Raw genomic sequence first — 20,598 nt, 5'->3', positions numbered from 1 at the left:
CAAAGGTTGGATACACACTTTTCTTGGATGCTTTAGGATGCTTTGGGCTGATCCTGCGTTGAGCAGGGGGTTGGACTAGATGGCCTATATGGCCCCTTCCAACTCTATGATTCTATGATTCTATGACTCTAAGTTTAATACAAGACCTGACTAGAACATTCTGCCCAACAGTTTCTAAGCAGAATCTCTTAGAAGTTCTGTGATCTTCAGGAAAGGTCACCCACTACCCGTTCCTTAACACTGTTAACCGGATGGAATGTTTTCAAACTTGTACGCTCTGCCACCAACCAGACTACGTCCTCCTTGTGACTTAGGTCACTCAAAAATTACAGGACAAAAATTACAGGACTGACCCTTCAGATCCCCTCCCAGATCCTTCACATCCAACAGGCATTTAGTTGATGCTGACTGGAACATCCTCCACTGGGGCTCCGAGCCCTCCTCCCATGAAATCCAACGCATGTATTGATCAACTATGGGTCCGTTTGTGTGTTGTGTTCATATATTTACTGTTCCCACTGTTTATTATTGTTTGATTGTTACTTATGGTTACCAATTTTTCTGTAATGTTTCTGTTCCTTACATTTTATGTGAACCGACCTAAGCCTCGGGGGAAGGCAGCATATAAATGTAATAAAATAAAATAAATATATATAAAATAATCTCCCAAGCACTCCTTGAGTCCTTGCCTCTCCATCTTCACTAAATTCCTCAGCCAATGCAGTCGTGACAATCTGGATGTGCACCCGTCTTCAGAGCTTGTGGTTTTGTGACATAAACAGGTGTGAGCTACAGAGGAGAATCCCATGTGGCCGGAAGCAAGCTGTGTTATAAGCGGCTGCTTCATTTCGAAGACAAATTTCAGAAGGAAAGAAGGATCCCGGCAAGCCTTTAGCTGCCGATGAGTGCAATTTTTTTATTAAGCGCAAAAAGAACAAAGCCATTCAGCTTGACCATTTACCCTGCCCCCTTAATCACTTCTTTGATCGAGGTTGTCCCCAAGGGACGTCCTTTGTCTGATGAAGCTTCTGCCTTGGCACGCAAGCTGCCTCCTTACAGAATAGGATGCAATGATCAGTCAAACACCCAGCACTGAAAGTTGTGCTCTTTGAAATTATAACTCCCAGAGTCCTGCCCTGTCTGACCCCCCACCTCCTTGACTTTCCTGACTGCCTTGGATAAGGACGGTAAATCCATACAATCTCTTCCAAGCAATACTCCTCAGCTAATGGGCTTGTTAATTAATAAACACTAGCAAAGGATGCCCTTTTACCTAAATGATCTCTTTGGAAGTTCAGTACAGTTTAAAATAGAGATCCTGGGAAGGGAAGTGGAGATTGGGAAAGCAACCAAAATGCTTAAGAACTAACAATAGGAGAGATTAATGGCTGCATTCTTTGAGGTACTTTTTTTTTGTTTTTTTAGCTGATCTGTCTTTTATTTTTACTAGAGTAACTACACCCGTCAAAAATAAATTTGCTCTACAAACTACGTCCTTTGTTGGAGGTTGACAGAGGATGTTTTAGGGGTCGTGATGTGAGATAAGGATGCCTTTCTCTTCTGAGTCCTCCCCTCACCTCCTGTGTGAAATGTCCCAGTTTTGCATCCCTAGCCGAAGGAGTGGAGTAGAGCTGGAACATAGGATATGTGAGCGATGTACAATCGTAAAACACTCGGAACTACCATTCCTTCTTTCTGGTTAGCCTCAGTCAGTAACTACAAGAACTATGTGTGCAAAGCGTTCCCCTTCTCCAAATCTGCCATCACCAAAATTCCATTTCTCCTCATGCTTCTAGAGATATGACAGAGTGCCCAAGTTATATGAACACCTTTGCTGCTGCTTACACATTCCCGGCATCAGGAAAAGTTGAAGAAGAGTTGGTTCTTACATGCCGCTTTTCCCTACCCGAAGGGGAAGAAGAAGAAAAAGAAGAAAAAGAAGAAGAAGAAGAAGAAGAAGAAGAGTTGGTTCTTATATGCTGCTTTTCCCTACCCGAAGGTTCAAAGCGGCTTACAGTCGCCTTCCCATTCCTCTCCCCCACAACAGACACCATGTGGGGTGGGTGAGGCTGAGAAAGCACTGATAGTCAGAACAGCTTTATCAGTGCTGTGGCGAGCCCAAGGTCACCCAGCTGGTTGCATGTGGGGGAGCACAGAATCGAACCTGGCATGCCAGATTAGAATTCCGCACTCCTAACCACTACACCAAACTGGCTCTTATGCTGTTATAAAAAAGAAGACTCCAATGAGGCCCCTCTTGGATCAATGCCAAGACGGTGGGAATATTTGTGTTTATGATCCTTTTTAAAAATATTATTCAGTACTGATACACATTTGATGTATTTTGTGCTTTGTAACAGAAGAGAAGATAGGACTGATCTCTGAGCGAGCCAGTTTTTTTAAATATTCCAGCATCTCCTCTATTGCTAAAGATCATATAGTGACTGTGTTTTGTTTGACTCAGCCCAGTTTATTTTTTAGTGATGCATGGATGAGCTTTCTAATGGCTTTTTATGCTTGTGAAATTGTTCCTTATGAGCTTTTAGTAATCCGCGAGATATTTTTGACCATCAACCAGATTGATAGACCTCTAATGGCAAAAGCAAACTAGTTTTGCATAGGATATTATATTTTTAAGTATCCTTATTATCGTGTTTCAGTGGATTGATTTATCTCAGTAAGGTTATTGGAAATGAGTTTCTAGGGGGGAAAATATATTGGCTAGGCATTGTCCTAGGAGACATTCGGTTATTTATGTTTCTGATATTTCATTTTGTCAACATTTTGAGAATGTCAAACAGTATTCTGAACTCATTGAATTAAAGCTCCCTAGGTATGGGTTTTATGCGTTTCTCACATGGAATATGCTGTGTTGTGTTGAATGTAAACCGCCCAGAGCTGCAAAGAAATGGGCGGTATAGAAATCTAAATAAATAAATAAAAATAAAAAAGCTTTCATGTGCATGCACACTTATGAAAGCTTATACCCAGAAGGAAACTTTACTGGTCTTAAGGGCGCCACATTTCACTCCTGTGTTCAATTTTGTAAGTGAGACTACTGTAGAAGATAGAGCCTCTAGTTCTTTCCACTGTGTCTCAAATTCCCACCGTCTTGGCATTGTTCTCAATAAGGACAGAATAGTAAGCAAAAGTTGCCCAGGGAATGTTCTACCCTCTGACTGGCCCCTGTTCTTCCTGATGGTGGGGGAAGGAAGAAGCTGGCTCATTGTGGCTCCACCCACATTGTATGGGGAAAGGGATCCCAGTGGCTCTTATGTGCTTGGTGTGAGGGGCACTGGATTGTGGCAGTTGAAGTTCCCTTCCCCCTCAGAGGGGTTGACAGTACTGGTGCCCTACACGCTTTGTATAGAATAAGGTGACCAGATTTTAATACTGGTAAAGCGGGACACCATTGATCGGGGGGGGGGGTTCTTGATTAAAAATTTGGTCTATATGGAGCAACAAACATTTTCATAAAATGCATAGAACGCAAAAATAGTATTATAATATATATATTTTTTAATTTCAACATAAGTACAATTTGCCAGGTGCCCTCAGATGTCCCTCCAAAAGTGGGACAATCTGGTCACCTTAGTATAGAAATACCTGAGTTTGGGACAACTATGGCAGGAGGGCCCTCCAAGGCCATTAGCCTACCAGGATTTTCCCTGATGGCTTTAATGGCCAATCCACCTCAACTATAGGAAATCTACCGGCCCAGACATCTTCTGGTGTCATGGAACTGCTGTACCAGCTGCGTCCCACAAGCTCAAGAGGATTTCTCTCTAATGCCATCATAAGATCCTACCAGAAGTCGTTTTTACAGAACAACAGCAGTAATGTGTAGTCAGGATTCATTAGACCATCAGAACGGTAATCTGACTATATATAGACTACATTGACAGCCAAAGCATGTCCTATAAGGTAGCAGTTGTACATTATGCTCACAGCGATTTCCCTTCTACAAAGATTTTTTTTTAATTTCCCTCAGACATTTCAGGGAACAAACGAGGCTTTCTCAGACGTGCTGACCTGCTGATTGATTCTTTCTTTTTAATTGCGCAAAGAATATTTTATAGCTTTTGTAGTGGTATTAAAAATTAAATAAGTTCAGCTGGCAAATAATTAATTTGGTGTGGGGCAGACAGACGGTCCCCCAAGTATAACAGCAGACAGAGGACTGAGGAAGAGATACTGTATATTAGGCTTGTCTTCTTAATGCCAAAGCACCTTGTACAGTCCTGGAGGGTGAAAAACAGACACTTTGATACGTTCCTCGTGGTTTATTGATCCTATTAACATTATCTCACGGTAAGATCAATGGGGGAGTCTCAGTCTTCCAGGAGACATGTAAACGAGGAGGTGAAAAATAAGCCAAGGCAAATGGCTTCCTGATGAAAAATGAGACATAAAAAGAAACAATCAGACACGAGGTGACAGAGGGACAGAGTAGGCATGCTGCTAGCTGTTTCATGAATTTCAGCATAGGACTGTCCAAATTACAGAGGAAGATTGGGAAGGAAGGCCTGATTTAAAAAGGTAAAGGAGTATGTCCATGAACAGCACAAAGCATTTTCCTGCCTAGGGACCAGTCCTGAAGAGGTACCTACTGAGGATGTACTAGTGGCATAAGAAGCCACACTTCCAGACAAGGGAAACCCCACCAATGGGCCTTGAATTAGCCACTAGGTCACTAGGCCACTGCCAGGCAGAACTGGACTCCAGCCCTGTAGCCCCCTTAGCCCCTGTAGCCCCCTCAGGATCTTTTCCCATGCCACAGGAAGGTCCAGGCCAAGGTGTCACAACGGAGGCAAAGTGCCAGGCTGACTTCATCCTAGAGTGGCCAAATAGTGGCTCTCCTCCCAGGGGCTCATGGGAATTGTAGTCCATGGACATCTGGAGAGATACCATTTTGCCACCTCTGGTCTAGAGCAGAGTGCTGAGGACAGTACTTCCTTGAAGGATCCTGGCCAAAGCACAGCACAGCTGCTCAATACTGCCCGGGACAACTGATCCTGATGACCTTCTAGCCTCTTTAGGCTGTGGCTTACGGAGACTGCTTTGCTGGATCAACCAGGCGAGGTGCAAGCCTGTGTTCCAATTCCTGCTTCTTCTCCAGCTCCAGTTTACTCAAAAGCTCTCACTGTCCAAGATAGATGGCATTGCACAGCAGGAGACCAAACTGGGCATGGCTGTAGAACACAGGGCAATATCACTCATGTCTCTGTCTCTTCTGCATCTGCCCTTCTTGTCTACTAGCAAATGCAAGTGCTCATTCTCTGATTACTTAGCACATGGAGAATCCCAGTCAAGGTGCCAGAAGCTATAGTTAAAGGCCCTCCCAAAGCTAAAGAGATTGATCAGTAACTGGCAGGAATTAAAGTGGAAAAATACCTGTCAGAGTGAGCCTGTCCCCAACATTCCCATTGCACACATTCCCCTCCCTGCCCATACATCCTAGAGATGAAAAAAACAGAAAGTAACGGGGGGGGGGCTACCAATGAGGCACATTCAGGTTGGATCACAACTAGTAAGGGTTCATCAACACATCTGGAGGATTTATTTCTGCTCATCGACACATCTTTTTTCTTCTTCAAATCTTCTTTCTATGTGAAAGAATCAAATCTATTTAAGCGTATGTTTAAGTGACTACTACATTTTTGGATTGAAAAAGACTGAGAAATCTATCATATCTATACACAACTTTCAGTATGGGCAGATCTGCAGATACATAAATCTGTGCATTGGGTCGATACTGAGAGAAATTCACAGAGGAAAGGTCTTTGCATGGGAGTTCACAAAGATTGGCTGAACTTGGCAAGGCAACACAAGATGTTGTACTTCACAGTTAAAAGCAGTGTAGAGGTAACATTTATAGTCTCGTTCATCACTAAGAGAAGGCGCTCTGTAGGAAACCAAGCAGAACTCTTTGCGAAAGGCCTGAAACATTTTTCCAACTCTGCCAACTGGCAATCATGCTGTTAGAGAGGACAATCACATTCTGCCCAATTGGCCCATTTTTCCTCTGTGCTTTCTATGAACTTGGGCTAGTTGCTGAGCACACAAGGCTTTAAGAGGCCTGTTTGTTTTTGCTGATTGAAGGAGCCCTTCTTTTCTATCTCCTCCCCCTTCTGGGAAAAATAAAAGGTCATGTTTGCCTAGGAATTCATTCATCAGGAAAGCCCATATCCAGCATATATATGCTGAAATACCATGCTGCCACCAGTTCTCTATGTAGTGCTTCTGCTTGCATTTACTTATTCATTTATTACTGGGCTATTGATACCCCACTTTTTCAGTCATAAGCATCGACAAAACTAGTGTTAACCAGCTGTGTTACAGTCACTGTTTTCGGTTCGGTACTGTCCAGAGAGGGATCCAATAGCCCAGAGAGGGGTCCAATGTAGCCTGTCCATGCAGGAAGAGGAAGAGGAAAAGGAAGAGGAGTTGGCTCTTATATGTCGCTTTTCTCTACCCTAAGGAGGCTCAGAGCGGCTTACAGTCTCCTTCCCTTTCCTCTCCCCACAACAGACACCCTGTGAGGGAGGGTGCTGAGGCTGAGAGAGCCCAAGGTCGCCCAGCTGGCTGTATGTGGGGGAGCGCAATCAAAACTGGCTCACCAGATTAGAAGTCCGCACTCCTAATCACTACACCAAGCTGGCTTTACCAATGGCCAGTCCTCTTGGCTCAGGTCAAGATGGAGAACAAATGTTCCCACCATCTCACAACTCCTAGAATATGCAAGCTCCATAGTGTGCATGATTGAAAAGCACATAAAGGATATGCCTATAGGAATATCCCCCTATAAGAGACATCAGAGGAGATGTGAATTTAGCTTCCCGATTTTTTTAAATCTCCTCCAGAATTACATTGTTTCTCTTCACAATAAAACTATTTTATTATTTTAAGCAGCTTCGTGCTTTACTCCTCTCTTGCATATTCAAACTCAGCCAACAAAAACAAGGAGTACCAACTGAGTCTACAGGTACACTGTCATATGTACATGTATCAGACTGATTTTTCTTTTTCTGAATCAAAAAGGAAGCCTAGGCCTCTACTGAAAGTAAGTGACATATAGATAAATGCTCCCCCAGTTTAAAAGCTCCCTAGATAAAGTAAATGAATATATAATAAAGAGGGCCACGCATGGCCTTTCTCCTTGTTTTACTAGTGTAGGGGGGAGATTCTGAGATGGTGGGAGGACTCTAGGTGGTGATGAAGAAGCTGGGCAAAACATTAGTCTTGGGCCAGGCTCATTCAGTGGTTTCAGACCATTTGTGTCTTCTGAGGCTCTTTACTATATATAAAAAAATTAAATGATGAGACATGAAAACAAAACAAGACATCAAAAATGAGCCTAAGTCTATATCAAAGTTGGGTCCAGTAGCACATTTAAGACCAACAAAATTTAATTCTGGGTATCGGCTTTCAAAAACTTACACCTTGAATATAATTTTGTTGGTTCAGAAGGTGCTTCTAGACTCAAATTTGAATCTAAAATCTGTATCAGTTGACCAAAATAATTTACCAAATCACATGTTCTATTTGGTTACATTTGCATGCTAAGAGTGTGTCACATTTTGGTCCAATAAGGTGCACATAAAACAAGTTTTGAAATATAACAGATGCCAAAATGTGTCTAAATTTTGAGATTTGAAGCCAAGGCCAAATGGCCCTCTTGACCCCGCCCCAAAGACCCTGCTTCAGGAGTTCCTCTTCCTGCACCCCCCCCCAAAAATCCATCATTAGACAACACAGCATACTTAAGCACATGGAAGAGATCTAATAAATGTGCTAGTCTGTTTCTTATGCAGCTTTTTAAAATGTACAATTATTTAAGATGCAATTTCAATTTTGAATGCAATTTCAGTTTTTCTACATGCTTCTGGCCTGAGAACGGATTCTGAGATGTGTTTTAAGCTAGTAAATGCTTTACACTCATTTTAATCTCTGGATGGCTTTAATAGTTTTTAATTTTCACCAAAATTTATGCCCTTTTTAACCACATGAAGCTTGTTCTCTGGAGAGACAGCATAGAAATTTTCAAAATAAACAACCTCTCAAATTAGGCAAATTGGACTCCTATTTGACACAGTAGCCACTAGCCTAAAAGTCACAGCCTTGGTTAATTTCAAACTTCAGACAATATGAAGCAATATGCTGGGGGTCTTCAGTCTCAAGAGCAGATTAAAAATGTGCAACCATTGAGCCATACAAAATCCAAATACAAAAACAAATCCATACCTTTTGATTAGGGCCAATCAAAATGACCTAAAATATTGTGCAAGGTTTTGGGTAGATGAGAACGAGGGTTGTTCGATCTCCAGCGGCAACCAGTAGAAGACATGTCTCTCTGGAGGGGACCTTGTCGGCCACATTATAATGTCACTGGCAATGCATTTCTGTCACTCCTTGTGTGCCCAGAAGTGATGTCAACCTGTTGCCACAGGACACCAGTGACACACTTACATTTGGGCAAAACTCTATGGTTTAAGCACAGAGTTTTCCCTGAATGCCAGAGCGTCCCTGGCATCCTCAAGTGAACTGTTAATTTCACTTCCTAGTGCATGGGAAGTGATATCAGAACTTTAGAATGCTGCCAACAACTTCCTGGTGTCTAGCCATTTCTGCCCTCCAGCCAGCTGAGTGGCAACTGATTGCCAGGGAGATTAAACCAGCCTAGTTCTCATCCACCCAAAACCTTGCACAGTAATTTGTGTCATTTTGGTTGGCCCTAATCAAAAGGTTTCTGATCAAGCTTGCCAAGTTTCCAATGGCAGTATGGCATGACATTGATTGTTTTTCTTGTTTAGACTGTCTCAGGAATACAGTGTGGAGGTGAGAGTTAAGAAGGAAAAGGCAGGCGATCATACTAGCTCATGGGAGGCGAAGGAAACCACGGAGGCACATTTCAACTGGAATAGTGATGACCAGCAAGATCTGTGACAGGCTGACCTGTCTGCACCTGTTTTCAACACCTAAATGTAAGAGCGCGCTTTGGCAGAGCTGTGCATTTCAAAAATGTACCTAGCATATGTACATACAGGAGAGCATTTGTACACATAGCAACGCCTCATGCCTATGTTACATCAATGTAACAATCAGCACCTAACAGCCTGTTAATATATGACTGCCATTAATGCCACTTAACCAATGGCTCTGCATTAAACAAGACAAACCTTCCTTCACATCTACGCACACACACACACACACACACATGTGCAGGCAAGAGTGACCCTCTAGAGCAACTGGCCCTGGAGCAATTTATTTCTGAGCACCGGTGGCAGAGTGAATTGCCATGAGGGAAGCGCTGATTTGCTCCAGGGCACTGCACTCATCATGCCGACTGCTAGCTGACTGCCTGGGGCAAGCATCATTTGCTCTGGAGAGGGATAGCCCTGTGCAGAACAGGCCTTAGATTTCTGGTGGATTACAAAACCCTTCCGTCTGTGTTAACAAGCCCCCTTTTCCCATTTCCCGTGTACTTTTGCTCTCATAAGTAATGGATGCTTCTCACAATCTTCCCTAACCCCCCACCTTTCTGCCCAATCATTCCTGTGAATTCTGTGCCAGTCCTATTGTCCAGCCATCTGCGCTTTTCAAAACTGTCAGGGCTGGCCTCAAAGGATCTATCTGTTGCCTAGCTCACTTCTCATGGCTGGCTGTTGCTCCATGCCCTGCCCTTTGATGGTATCACCGGTTTCACAGTCAGAACCGCAGATGGGCTCCATCTCTTCCCCAGCAAGATTTCCCACTTTTTTCTGTTTCCTTTTTAGTGCCCTTCCTTTTTCTTCTGTTGATGTTCATCCTCGTCTCAGCTGGATGCCTGGTGCTCCTACTATCTTGCCCTGGTTCCTGCATTTTCCTTCTTCCATGATCCCCATCTCCAGCCCATTTTTAAACTTCATTTTCTGTTTAATTATCAGCTGAGGGTTAGTGGTCTCCAGGAATGACAACTGATTTCCAGATGACTGGAAACTACAGTCATCGTTAAACTACAAGTACAACGATATAGGCTAGATATCAGGAAAAAAATTTTCACAGCCAGAATAGTTCAGCAGTGGAATAGGCTGCCTAAGGAGGTGGTGAGCTCCCCCTCACTGGCAGTCTTCAAGCAAAGGTTGGATACACACTTTTCTTGGATGCTTTAGGATGCTTAGGGCTGATCCTGCGTAGAGTAGGGGGTTGGACTAGATGGCCTGAATGGCCCCTTCCAACTCTAGGATTCTATGATTCTATGATTCTATGACTGTGAGAGCTCCCCTAGAGAAAGTGGCTGCTTGGGAGGCTAGACTCTCTGACATTCTACACCACTGAGTTCTGCCCCCCAAAATCCACCCTCCCCAGGCAGCACCAGCTTCCATTATGTTCCCCCAGAGGGCATTACGCTGGCCCTGGAGAAGTCCATTTGGTCTTGACCAGAACCAGGGTCTTTTCAGCCCTGGTCCCAGCCTGGTGGAATGAGTTGCCAGTTGAGATACAATCCCTGATGGAGCTATCAACATTATCCAGGGCCTGCAAAATGACAGCCAGACCTATCATTGAAACCCTGGCAGCCTACAACCCAGTTAGGCCTTCCATCCCCTTTCCCTTTCCTCCCCCTTTTACTTCCATACTATGCTCCATACACACACACACACTCCAAGGGGACCCACTGATACATGAACATCCAGGCAGTGGATAGGGGGATTCTTAGCATTGTTATTATTGAGTCTGTAGACTGCCGAGGACTGAGCTTGAGGTCCACAGCAGGATCAAAAATCTGCATTGCAATCAGCCAAAACAGAGCCAGTTTGGTGTAGTGGTTAGGAGTGCGGACTTCTGATCTGGCATGCCAGGTTCGATTCTGTGCTCCCCCACATGCAACCAGCTAGGTGACTTTGGGCTTGTCACAGCACTGATAAAACTGTTCTGACCGAGCAGTGATATCAGGGCTCTCTCAGCCTCACCCACCCCACAGGGTGTCTGTTGTGGGGAGAGGAATGGGGAAGGTGACTGTAAGCCGCTTTGAGCCTCCTTTGGGTAGGGAAAAGCGGCATATAAGAACCAACTCTTCTTCTTCTTCTTCTTCTAGATCCTGACTGCAGGACCCATTCAGTTTAAAGTGAAACTGTCCAATATCATGTACTGGTGGGAAGGTCCTATTGTCTATGCATGTATATAAGTTGTTGTTTTTTTTTGTGGGGGGGGGGGTTGGTTCAGTTCAGTTCTTCCGGTACCCTGCTGGGGCCCTTATAAAGAGCTCAAATCACTACCGGCAAACCCACGGATTTAACCGTTACTGAGGTTTTATTGACGTTTTATTGGTGGGACTATCCAAATTTTGGGAGACACATTATGCACCTCTCTGGATGGGGAGCAAGTAGAGAGTGAGCAGCGCTTATTCATCTTCCAAAATACTTGCCCAGGCTTATTCCTGAATGACATTCATTTTGTTTCAGTTTGGGCTACTCTGTACTTATGATTGTTGACCTGATTTATGATTATTCTAGCTAGAAACTGCCCCTCAGCAAGAGAGGGAATCTGACTGGTAACAGTTCAATCTCCGTCTGTCTGCTGCTAGATTTAGGCTTGGGTTTTGTGTGGTCCAATGAAATCTGATTCCAGTTGTGGGCAGGAAAAGGGAAGGAGGCTTCAGATTGTGCTGCTGAGCATGCTCTATTGCACTTGAGCATGCTCAGTAGTAGTTAGTAAGAAAACCTGGCATCCGAGCCAAAGAGGCTTTTTTTTTTTTTGCCCTCACCACTGAGGCGAACGAATTGCTCATGCAACACTCATCCCCCCACTCCCCACTCGTCTGCTTGCGGAGCATGTGCTGCTCTACTGTGGCACTCCCTTCTCACAGAGAAGCATCTCTTCCGTCTCAGGTGCTGATACCTTTTGATGAAGATACATTCTGAATAACAAATGGCGCCCATGTTATATTCATTTGTCTCCCCGCTATTTTTGATGTGTTCCCAGGATATTAGTTAGAGGACAGGATGGAGAAATGTCTGAAAGAAAAAGTGAAGATAATAGGAAACCGTACACCAGGAAGGTGCTTGGGGGAGACATTTGCACATATTTCCACTCCTGACGGTTTTTTTTAGACATCTTGGAAAAATTGGGCATTTGCAAGTTGCCTCTGGCAACTTCTGACCTGAACTCTAACTCACCTTAAATTTCACTCTGACTTTGGCAGTGTTACATAAGGACCCTGTTTTCAAACAGCTGGACAATGCCTGAAGTAGGTCTCCAAAGGAAGACGTGTTGATGTACATTGCAGAGCCCTGCTCATGTTGTACACTGTGAATAGTGTTTGTTTTCATGTATGAAAATGTCAAGTGTTTTGGAATGTGAGGATGACTAGGCACCAGTGCCCTTTTTGTGTGCAGCAAACCTGAAACAGGAAGGATCAAATTCTAGGCCCATGTATTTGCCATGAGAAGAACACTGTACGCATTATGGGCTTCCGAACACATGTGTGCAGTTGTGTGAATGAATCTGGCTGGTGCTTTAATATCATCCTGCAAATTCATACACTCGATACATGGCATGCTGACCTTATGACTGGATACATGGCATGCTGACCAGCACTGACCTTATGACTGGAGCCATATGCTGGGCAAAAGACTAGGGGACCAGTCTGAGATGTTGATCCACATGCTTAAGACTGCGCTGGAGAAACATAGTTAACAATCTGACCCTCAAACTCTGCAAGGAGGAACGTTTTAAAATGAGGGACATGAACCCCCCCCCCCCGCAGAGAACAAACTTGGGAGTCAGCAGCACCTTTAAGATCAACAAAGTTTTATTCTGAGTATAAGCGTTTGTGTGCATGCATACTTCTGCAGAGACACTGAAACAGAAGTCACCAGCCTTTACACAGAGGTAGTGGTGGGTTGGAAGGATGTTGCCAGGAAGAGCCAATTACAGTTGAGATGCATAAATAACTGCAGTAAATATAGCTAAGACTGGTGGGAGGCTATTGGCAAGACCTGTGACTGGTAGCAAATTAGCATACAGAATAATGAAAGAATTAATAAACAGATTCAAGAACTGAATGAAGTTAGCAGGGGTTGTAAGATAGGAAACTAATATCTCTCTTAAGCCCTGGGGGCTCCATTGTCCTGTTATAATAACTTGTAACTCAGCAGTCTCCCATTTTAGTCTATTTCTGAAGTTCCTTTGAATTAAAACAGCTACTTTGAGATCAGCCAGAGAATGTCCTGGAAGGCCGATGTGTTCTACAGGTTTCTCAGTTGTATGATTCTTTTATGTATTTACTAGATTTAAAGCCTATTTCACATGCAAATGAAATGGGCGCTAGATGGCCTGGGACAAGGCCTACCCCCCACCCGTGGCTCTCTGGAACCTTCTCCCCACCCATGGCTCTCTGGCAGAAGGCGTCATAGATGTGGCGAGGGCGCTCCGGTGGCCGGGAGAAGGCGGCATGGCCCACCCCCCACCCGAGGCTCTCTCGAGCCTTCTCCCGGCTGGCGGAGCGGCCTCGCCGCGTCGTAGACGCGTCGAGGGCGCTCCGGCGGCCGGGAGAAGGCGGCACGGCCCACCCCTCACCCGTGGCTGTCTGGAGCAGCCGGGCAGATTCCCTGGGTGGGTGAAGCAGCCAATGGGGAGCCGCGCTTTGCGCGGCTCCCCATTGGCTGCTTGTGGCGGGATGGACACTCGGAGGGGCCAATCAGGAGCCGCTTCGCAGCTCCTGATTGGCCCCTCCAAGTTTTTATCCCAGACAGGGCCCTCCCTAACTCCTCCCACACAGTCCTTACTCCTTTATTCAGTCCGCGGCTTAAAGATTAGTTCAATTTATTCATTGTCACTTTCGGTACAGCTGCCTTGCGGTGGTTTCCATCACTAAAATAAATGCCATAAAACCATAACATCCAATCCCCAGCCACCCCCTTAGCCCGCCAGTCCCTATATGTCAGATTTGTGTCCATTTAACTTTTGGCATAGGGTTTGCTCTCTTTGCCCTATATAGATAACTGCAGGGCATTGTTGGCATTTAATGGCATATACAGTGGTAGGAAATGAGTAACTGAATGAGCCTGAGATGGTGAGGTTGATGTTGTTAGGTCCAGTGATTATGTTGTCTGTGAATATATATGGCAAATTTGGCATCTAGGTTTATTGAAGCTCTGGTACCAGTTTCCATGTTCCAATTAGGTGTTGTATTATTATGGGTGAAGAATTGTTTAAGATGGAAGGGCTGTCTGTGCACAACAAGAAAAACTGCCCCACAGTATGTGAAAGAGAATGGTCACTATCCAATATCGGTTGTAAGTCATGGATGATGTGTTGAATTGTTTTGATGTCAGAGCTAGATGTGACATTAGTGCTGTTCTGTTATTGTCCCTTTGGGGCCTCTCTTGCAACAGGTTTTCTCTGAGTATCATTCTGGCTTTATTAATTTGTTTCTTGATTTTATCAGGTGGGTTTTTTTTAGTTCCAAAAAACTAAATTGCAGATCCCTCAGGTGAGACTCTCTGTAGCATTGGAGTAGATGCAGCTGCATATACAAGCCTGGTTCTATATAATAGATTGCTTGGTGTATTTAAGACGGTAGCTGGAGGCATGTAGATATGTTTGTTGGTCAGTAGGTTGATAGTATAAGGTGTTTTCTATGTGTTCATCATGCATGTTTGTAAGCAACTTCGGAACTCCTTTGCTTAATAGAAGTGGGGTATTAAGAAAAAACGCTCTTCATCATCATCATCATCCTTTGCTGTAGTGTTTCTATCTCTAGATTCGTTCCCACACACTGAACCCAAACCCCCTTCACATTTCAAAATGACTCACTGATAAGATTACAGTAATGAAGCTTGAATCTCTCTTAAAGAACTCTCTAAAGGAACATTCGGGTTTTGTTCTTTTTTGTCTTCAACTGCTGCAGTACACACTTATTAGATATTTTGTGTGGCTTGCAAGCTCTTCTATGACTGTTTTAAAGGACGTCTTAGGACGAGACAAAGACGAGATAAAGTTACTGCCTGTTAGAGGAATTCAGTCCTTTCATTTAGTCAAAAAGATGCTATTGTAAAATTGTTTAATTACAGTCAGGGTATCATGTTAAATATTGACTCAGAACAGAATCCTTTATGTTTTAATTTATGATGTACTACCATAGCTCCAGTCCATCTTAAACACCGCCTCTTTGAAGAATTGCTGGATTATATAATTTTATTGTACAGCGAGTGGCCTTGTAAAAAATTATTATCTTTCTGTCTGCCTAATTAAAATAAAGATGTAATAAAGAATTTACAGTTTTAATTAGATCATGGATCTAAAAGCTATTACAGTGTGATTAATAAGTCTTTAACAAGAGATGAAGAATAAAAGGTTCTAGTCTCATGAAAAATCAATAGGCATTACCTAATTATGCTAAAAGAGTTATACACAGCAATCTGGGTCCCAGTTAAATGCTTTTCTTGTTAAGATGGTTGGTGGTGTTGGCTGTTATTAATGACTCTTCATTTGTTTGTTTGCTTATTTTCAACAATGTTTTTAAAAAATCAGAGAAATGCTAGCGTGACCAATGACAGATACAAGACAGAGTATATATTGCATGAACTATATAATGGGTCACCCTGGATAAGGTTAATTTAATGATTCTTTCCAAACAGTGTTATATATGAGTAGCATAGAAAAATACATCAAGGAACCAAACCCAGGCCAGAAACACTCTTTTGACAACAAAGACAGGTGGGTTCAATCTACTGGGGAAAAAAAATTAAGCATATTTCAACTCATTGATTTCACTGGGTTTAGGTTTATTCACCTGTGTTGGATTAAAGCCAATAACATTTGATACATCTATCAGGTTTGTTTTATATGCTGTCAGATGCTGCCCTTAGATTGTGTACTTTGGCGAAACAGTCTCTCTATGGAAGACGGATGCATGGATTTTCCAAACGACAACCCGCGGAAAACTGCAGGGGATTATTCAGTTTCCCTGAACACTCCATATCTGGCCTCAGAGATATTTATTCTGATTTATTCTGAGTCGATCCGTTGTTCTTTCGACCCTAACCTTATATCTTCAGTGTAGCAGTGGCTACTTGAAAGCTTTTAAATATAGACTGAAGCTGGTGGGATTCCAAGCATGTGTTCTCTCACTGAACTGTGGACAGTCCAGTAAAATGAGCTCTTGCACTGTGAAGCTCAACCGATAGGCTATCTCTGGATTTGACCAAGGATTGCCTAGGCTGAATCGTTGCATTTCCATTATCTCCACATCTCCTTTCTAGTTGCTTTTGGGAATAGCAGCAGACGTTTCGGTCGTTGACTCTGTACTTCTTCCTGTCATTTCCATTTTGGCAAGCGCCTGACTGGCAGATGCCATTGTATTAAGAGTGCTTCTTCTCCTCTCAGCAGTCTTATCTAGCCAAACGTTAGTGACCTGGAAAGCATGCTTGGAGACATGCTTCTGTTTCTGAAGCCTATGATAGATTGCTTGGGAAATGCCATGACTAATGTGCATGCTAATCTTTTGCAATTCAGCACCGCGGCTGCCAGGTGATTAAGTGCCCTGGAAACTAACATAGCCAAGAAACAAACTCCTGTCTGGGTAGAGCAGCTAATGCTGCAAGCTGGAGTAGAGATTTCACTGAGAATAAACAGTTGGGCACACCTCTCATTGCTGATGTTGCACCAATTCAAGTTGTGGAGCGTAAAACTCATTGTAAGATTGTTTGGATAGAGAGTCAACCTTCAAATGCAAAATTAAATTTCATTGTTGTTTATTAAGAAGAAGAAGAGTTGGTTCTTATATGCCGCTTTTCTCTACCCGAAGGAGGTTCAAAGTGGCTTACAGTCACCTTCCCATTCCTCTCCCCACAACAGACACCCTGTGAGGGAGATGAGGCTGAGAGAGCCCTGATATTACTGAAGGAGAAGAAGAGTTGGTTCTTATATGCTGCTTTTCTCTACCCGAAGGAGTCTGAAAGTGGCTTACATTCGCCTTCCCTTTCGTCTCCCCACAACAGAAGAAGAAGAAGAAGAAGAAGAAGAAGAAGAAGAAGAAGAAGAAGAAGAAGAAGAAGAAGAAGAAGAAGAGTTGGTTCTTATATGCCGCTTTTCCCTACCTGAAGGAGTCTCAAAGCGGCTTACAGTCGCCTTCCCATTCCTCTCCCCACAACAGACACCCTGTGAGGTGGGTGAGGCTGAGAGAGCCCTGATATCACTGCTCAGTCGGAACCCAGCATGCCAGATTAGAAGTCCGCACTCCTAACCACTACACCAAACTGGCTCTTGTTGGTCGTTGTGTTAAACTTGGCTTCGGAGGTAAGGGTCAGGATCTCTGCTCAGCCACAAGCATCATAGGATCCTTCCATCCTTCTGCTTTCCCTCTTTCCGAAATTGGAATGGAGCTGACCTATCTCAAAGATATGGCGAATCAGGCAGAATTAAGGCGAAATGATTTTAAATTCCCATTGATTTTAAATGAAGAGTTTGAGACATGTTTAAATCCATCCCACTGGAACCAATGGGGGTTAATACATTTCTGTTGTTAAAGAAGTCATTAGTCAATGGTGGAAAACAAAAATCATGCCAACGTTATCTGTGGTTAGACTGTGAAGTGTACTCCTATAAAACAGCACCAACACCATCATTCTGGAGGAGAAGGATCTGCATAGCATGGGAAGTAACCAAGGAAAAGGTATGAAGAAATTACTGAGCAGAATACCTAATGACTGGATTGTCATGGCCTTCCAAGAATGTTTCCATATATTTGCTCACCATGCAGACTGAATTAATCTGGCAAAAATAATTCTACCCCAAGCTTCTGCTTTAGAGGGAAGGTTGATAGTTGAGGAAAATGCTTTTCCATGTCTATGCTGAACCAGTTAACTGAAGACATTTCTCCAGATAATCGAATATTCTAAGACAGGGGTAGTCACAACCTGTGGTCCTCCAGATGTCCATGGACTACAATTCCCATGAGCTCCTGCCAGCAAACGCTGGCAGGGGCTCATGGGAACATCTGGAGGACCACAAGTTGACTACCCCTGTTCTAAGAAACCTGATCCATCCAACCCATATTGGTATCAGCGGCTTGCTCTGCTCTGGATAGCCCAGGCAAGCCTGATCCCATCAGATCTCGGAAGCTAAGCAGGGCTGACTCTGGCTAGTATTTGGATGGGAGACCACCAAGAACCTGAGGGACAGTTCCTCCAAAGAACTGTAGGGGTCGTGACCCAGAGGCAGGAAATAGGAAACCACCCCTGAATATCTCTTGCCTGTCTGCCAGAGAATCCTCAGATTTTGTGTCTATATTAAACATGCCATTAGATAAATGAATAAATGTTATCAACTATCTGTAGTGTCAGCAGAAGCCTGTTCTTGCCATCTATACTTTCAAGCAGAGATTGTTGAGAGGGAGTCTTTCTGTACACCTACCAGTTGCTGCATCATTCAATTGGGGGCCCATTCCAATGACAGTTCATTGGGCACTCGATCAAAACACAAATCTTTTGTGTCTTCTTGATAACCTCCTGGAAACTAGGAACAAATAAATAATTGGCTAAGTAACTAGATTTCCTAGAGTTAAGAACTCTCAGGGCCAGGGTTCCTTGGAAGAGGCACATTTTCTGGACCCATTTCAATCTGGCTTCAAGGCAGGATTTGGAAGAGAGAATGGTATGTATGCCTTGGCTGATGACCTGCATCAAGAATGAGTGTGTGTGTGACTCTTCTAGTTCTGGATCTTTCAGCAGACTTTGATATTGTTGACCATAGTATTGTACTGAGCACCCCTCATCACTGGGATGAGGCACAAAATTCCAGTGGTTCCAGTCCTGTCTGAGGCATCCCTCTCAGAAGATACTGTTGAGGGATGCCCTCTTTGCTTCATAACCATTGATTGACCTGTGGGGTAACACAGGGTTCCATCTTATCTCCCATTCTATTTAATATCTGTACGAAGCCACAGGAAGAGGTCATCAGGAGCTGTGAGCCACAATGTCATCAATGCTACCCAGATCTACATTTCTTTTCCACCTAATTCTGAATTGGTGCTTGGAGTCAATGATGGGCTGGATTAAGTGAACAAGTTAGACCTTAATCCTGACGAGTCAGGGGTTCATCACTGTGGTTTGTGTGCAGTTCCCACATGGGGACTGCTCGACTGCAGGCCAGCCAATAAGAAGAACTTCCAAGCTTTAAAGAAGTTTCCAGAGCCTACAAGTATCTCGAGTGTATCCTTTTCCTGCCCAAAGGATCACATGATAGGGGTGGGGAAAGCACACTCCCTTCAGTTCTCTTTTTGCTGCTGTAAGGAGAACATAAGTTATTACAAGCTGCATTTCCCCTTCAAATTTTGTACCCTCAACTGATCTCAGAGCCGGTAAGGTAAGGTTAAAGGTAAAGGTAAAAAGGTAAAGGTAAAGGTAAAGGTATCCCCTGTGCGAGAACTGGGTCATGTCTGACCCTTAGGGTGACGCCCTCTAGCGTTTTCATGGCAGACTCAATATGGGGTGGATTGCCTGTGCCTTCCCCAGTCATTACAGCGGGGTACTCATTTTACCAACCTTGGAAGGATGGAAGGCTGAGTCAACTCTGAGCCGGCTGCTGGGACTGAACTCCCAGCCTCATGGATAATGAAGATTGTGGTGAGATACCCTTCTGACTGTCCCACCAATTAGAGACACTTATTTGGTAAATACACAAGAAAGCACCTTTTCAAGGGCAGAACCACAATTATGGCACAAACCCCAGGGCGGTATATCTGGCTCCTTCATTGTCAATTGTCATGAAACCGTTGAAGACAGTTTTATTTAGGACAGCATTTAAATCAACTTAATGTTTATTATTGGCAGTTCTCCTGGGCATTTTTAACCTGTGACTTTGATGGGTTTTACAATAGTCGTTCTTATTGTGTTTATTACAATATTTTAATAATATTTATTGTAATACATTTATTTCAATAATATTTATTTTAATAATATTACAATATTGTAATAATATTGTAAGATGTCAAGGAGAAAAATGTCTAATAAATGGAAGCCCACAGAAAGATGCACCCCCATAATTTGCTATTCAGAAGTATACTGCACCATGTTTCATTTCAAACATGAAAATGTTTATTTAGCTGTCATCGCTGATAATAACTGATAAACCTACTCCCCATTAACTTGTCTAATCTTTTAAAAAACATCAAGGAGCCACTCGAAGAAGAAGAAGAAGAAGAAGAAGAAGAAGAAGAAGAAGAAGAAGAAGAAGAAGAAGAAGAAGAAGAGTTGGTTCTTATATGCCGCTTTTCCCTACCTGAAGGAGTCTCAAAGCGGCTTACAGTCGCCTTCCCATTCCTCTCCCCACAACAGACACCCTGTGAGGGAGGTGAGGCTGAGAGAGACCTGATATTATTGCTCGGTCAGAACAGCTTTATCAGTGCTGTGGTGAGCCCAAGGTCATCCAGCTGGCTGCATGTGGGGGAGTGCAGAATCGAACCCGGCATGCCAGATTAGAAGTCCACACTCCTAACCACTACACCAAGCTGGCTCTCTTACATTAAGTGGTTGTAAATTTTGTATGCATATTAAATGTTGCATTAAGAAGTGGTTTCTTAGACTGAACTGGACATTCTGCCAATCTGCTTGTTTG

This window comes from Paroedura picta, chromosome 3 (assembly GCF_049243985.1).
Source record: "Paroedura picta isolate Pp20150507F chromosome 3, Ppicta_v3.0, whole genome shotgun sequence".
NCBI classification, from domain to species: Eukaryota; Metazoa; Chordata; class Lepidosauria; order Squamata; family Gekkonidae; genus Paroedura; species Paroedura picta.
The sequence above is the reverse complement of the archived record's forward strand: the minus strand, read 5'-3'. Positions refer to the sequence as shown.